This window comes from Orycteropus afer, unplaced genomic scaffold (assembly GCF_000298275.1).
Source record: "Orycteropus afer afer isolate SDZICR_OR568_19922 unplaced genomic scaffold, OryAfe1.0 scaffold00043, whole genome shotgun sequence".
Taxonomy (NCBI): domain Eukaryota; kingdom Metazoa; phylum Chordata; class Mammalia; order Tubulidentata; family Orycteropodidae; genus Orycteropus; species Orycteropus afer.
The window spans coordinates 10392405-10396414 of NW_006921630.1; the positions used below are offsets into that span (position 1 = coordinate 10392405).

A 4010-nucleotide genomic window follows, 5' to 3' on the forward strand; every position below is an offset into this window, starting at 1 on the left:
CTTACCTGGGTCCCTGCGGCTGACTACACCTCTGTCTGGATTCCTGAGCCTTTTAATCCCCTTTCTCCCGCCCTCCCACCTTGCTGCTTTGGGCATGCCTGGGTTCCCTCTCCTCACCTGGATCCCTGCGGCTGACTGCTCCTCTGTCCAGGTTCCTGGCTTTTAATCCCCTTCCTCCCAATCTACTGCCCTGCTGCTGAATTTGAGGTACAACTTAATATTTTTGCATATGGAAATTCAGTTATCCCAGGATCATTGTTGAAGAGACTATTCTTTCTCATATAAATGGTCTTGGTATCCTTATGAAAAATCAATTTGCTATAGATGTATGTGTTTATTTCTGAGCTCTAAGTCCTATTTCAGTGGTCTATATATCCTTATGTAGCACCACACTGTTCTGACTACTGTAGCTTTGTAATAAGCTTTGGAATCAGGAAGTATGAGTCCTCTAACTTTTTTTTCTCCAAGATTATTTTGACTATCAAGGATAACTTTCAAGTTTATATGTATTTTAGGATTCATTTTCCATTTATATAAAAAAGGCCATTGGAGTTTTCATAGAGATTTCATTGAATCTATAGACCACTTTGGGTAGTGTTGACATGTTAACAGTATTATGTCTTCCAATCCAACACCAGATATCTTCTGAAAGAAGCAGTGTTTTATAGTTTTCAGTGCATGGATTTTTTGGTTAAACTTCTTAAGTATTTTATTCTTTTTGATGTTACCATAAATGAAATTTTTTGCTTAATGTCATTTTCAGAATGTTCATTGCTAGTGTATGGAAGTATAACTGTATAGCTGATGTTGTGTGTTAATCTTGTATTCTGTAACTTGCTGACTTTGTTTATTATCTCTCATAGTTGTGTGTGTGTGTGTGTAATCTTTAGGATTTTTTAATATAAAAGCTCAAGTCACCTTTTAATAGAGATAATTTTACTTCTTCCTTTCTGATTTTACTTCCTCCTTTTTATTTTTTTTCTTGCCTAATTGTGCTGGCTAGGACTTCCAGTGCAATATTACATGTTGTTTTTGTTGTTGTTGTTGTTGTTATATGCTGTTGAGTTGGACCTGACTCATAGCAACCCCTCCTTGAGTTTTCGAGGTGGTATCACTATGAAAGTAGATTGCCCAACCTTACTTCCAAAGAGTGGCTGGTGAGTTTGAACCATCAGCCTTCTGGTTAGCAGTCAAGTGTCTTAGGCACTATGCTACTAGAGCTCCTGCAATATTATATAGAAGTGGCAAAAGCAGACATCCTTGCTCTGTTTCTGATCTTAGGGAGAAAGCTTTAAGTCTTTCACTATTCAGTAAAATGTTACCTGTGGTTTTCTCATAAATGGACTTTAGCATGTAAGTTTCTTTCTATTCCTACAGATTAACACTATTCTTATTCTTAATTACTATTGAGTGTTTGTATCACAAAAGTGTGTTGGATTTTGTCAAATGGGTTTTCTTCATCAGTTTAGATGATCACGTTATTTTTTTCCTTTTCATTCCATTAATGTAGTGTATGACATTAATTAATTTTTTGTAATACACTATATTAATAATGTATTACAAATATTTTTGTATTACATTAATTGATTTTTTATAATAGTGTATTAATAATATATTTTGGATATGTTAATCCACCCTCATATTCACAGGATTCAAAGTTGGTTATCATTCCCTTACTCCTTGGAGTTGCATTTGAAAGCCTAGGATGTTCCTGGCTATCTCTGAATTTCAGGTTTTGTCTTCCCCTGCACTGTAAATGACAAAAGCTCTGCTAAATTTCTCAGTAGCTATTTTCATCATTTTGAAGTGCCTTGACAGTAAGTAATAGTGCCCAAATCTTTCGTTGTTTTCTAAGGGCTTATTGCTTTGCTTTCTGTCTCCAAGTGGCATTAATATTACATGTGTTTTTAGGATAAATAAAATATTGGTGTCAGCTTGTTTACCTTTCTTGTTTTTGCATCCTCTTTGTTTTCTTGACTCTATGCTTCTGTATCATCTTAATTTCTTATACACTTGAGTTTAAAAGTGTGTTATTTTTTTACCCAGCATTTTTAGGTATTTTGTGTTGGAAGGATGTTTTGTTTTATTTTGTTTTGTTTTTAGACTATGTAGTTTTCCAAGGAGCCCTGATAATGCAATGGTTAAGTGCTCAGTTGCTAACTGAAAGGTCAGTGATTCAAACCCACCAAAGTCTCCATAGGAGAAAAGATCTAGTGATCTGCTCCCATAAAGACTACATCCTAGGCAACCCTATGGGGCAGTCAGTTCTACTCTGTCCTATAGGGTCGCTATGAGCCAAAATGGACTCAATGGCACACAACAATAATAATCTTTCATAGTATGGGGTTTATTTTTATGCTGATTGAATTGTATTTCTTTAGATCTAGTATATGTACACATATGATATATATAGAATATATATATATATATATATAGTAATGAGTACTTTTTGTGTGCTGTTTGTCTCTGAAAGTCTTAATAAATCACACAAAAATTTCCTGTGGTGCCTCCTACTAATAAACATTTTAAAGCATTTACTGTATAACTAGGCTCTGTTCTAATTTCTGAGGAGGTTATAAAGATGAATAAATCATCATCCTTGACTTTAATGGGTTTATAACCTATATTTTCTTCTACAATATTAACCTCTTAAAAGAAAAAACAGGAGCTCTGGTAGCATAGTGCCTAAGGCCCTTGACTTCTAACCAGAAGGCTGGAGGTTCAAACCCACCAGCCACTCCTTGGAAGGAAGGTTGGGCAATCCTACTTCCATAGTGATACTGCCTCAGAAACCCAAGGAGGGGTCGCTATGAGTCGGGGCCAACTCAACGGCAAATAACAACGACCAAAAAAAAAAACTCACTGCCATCGAGTCAATTCGACCCATAGCAACCCCTCCTTGGGTTTCCAAGGTGATATCTCTCGGAAGTAGATTGCCCAATCTTCCTTCTGAGGAGTGGCTGGTGGGTTTGAACTGCCAGCCTTCTGGTTAGCAGTCAAATGCCTTAGGCACTACTCTTCTAATACTAACATCTTGTAATCTATTATTTCTCAATAATAATGTTTCAATATTTTTTAAAAATAATGCTTTCTGAATGGCAATAGGGGACCAGAACACTAACTCTGAAGTATGTGTGGTATGATAGAATAAACATTCAACATTTGAGAACTTTGAGATGGAAACAGGGTCCTCAGGAAACAGAACGATTTCAATTAAAGCAAGATGGTGGGGGGAACTCTTGGAAAAGAGGTTGAGAATGTGGAAGTTTGCTGATTTCAAAGATCTTGGGTGGTGCAAGCGGTTTATGATCAGCTGCTAACCTAAAGGTTGGCAGTTCAAATCCACACAGAGGTTTCATGAAAGAAAGGCTTGATGAACTGCTTGCATAAAGATTACAGGCCTATAGAGCAGTTCACCATGAGTTGGAATTGACTCAACTGTAATGGGTTTGGTTTTTGCTAATTATACAGCAAGGGTTCCAGAGGGCAAGTATCAGTGGTGTCAGTGGAGAATGGCTGGTTGCAGGAGGGATGGCACTTATCATTTGACTAATGCAATAACAAGAAGTATAATGGGCCTGGTCTCAGCAGTTTCTCTGAATAAGGTGCCCTAGACCTAGTGCCAACAGACTTAGATAACACAGACTGGACTGATGTTAGTCTCAGGGATGGATATTGTTCTGGTTACCTAGTGCCGCTCTGACATGAATATATCACAAATGGGAAGGCCTTCACAAATAGGAGTTTATTCTTACAATTTGAGGCTTTAAGTCCAAGTTCAAAGTGCCAGGCTCTAGAGGCTGGGTGAAAGCCCCTCAACCTTGGGATCCAGCTCTGCCTCCTGCTCCCGGCCTACTGGAGCTAGAGGCGTTTCTTCACTCAGACAGCTGCTGGCTGCTGAGCCTGAGAAGCCCCAAGGCTGACAAGACAAAAGGCACAGTCTCGATGTTACCAAACCACACAGCAGACCATTAACTTAAGTCCATTGTAAGTCCCAAGGTTGGCAGCAC

At 38.0% G+C, this 4010-nt stretch overlaps 1 protein-coding gene across 1 annotated transcript in view; it reads left to right on the top strand.

The window, feature by feature from the left end:
* The window catches only part of RGSL1 (regulator of G protein signaling like 1), a 136697-nt gene that overhangs the window by 49389 nt on the left and 83298 nt on the right, over nucleotides 1-4010 (top strand). The gene's annotated exons all lie outside the window — the stretch shown is intronic.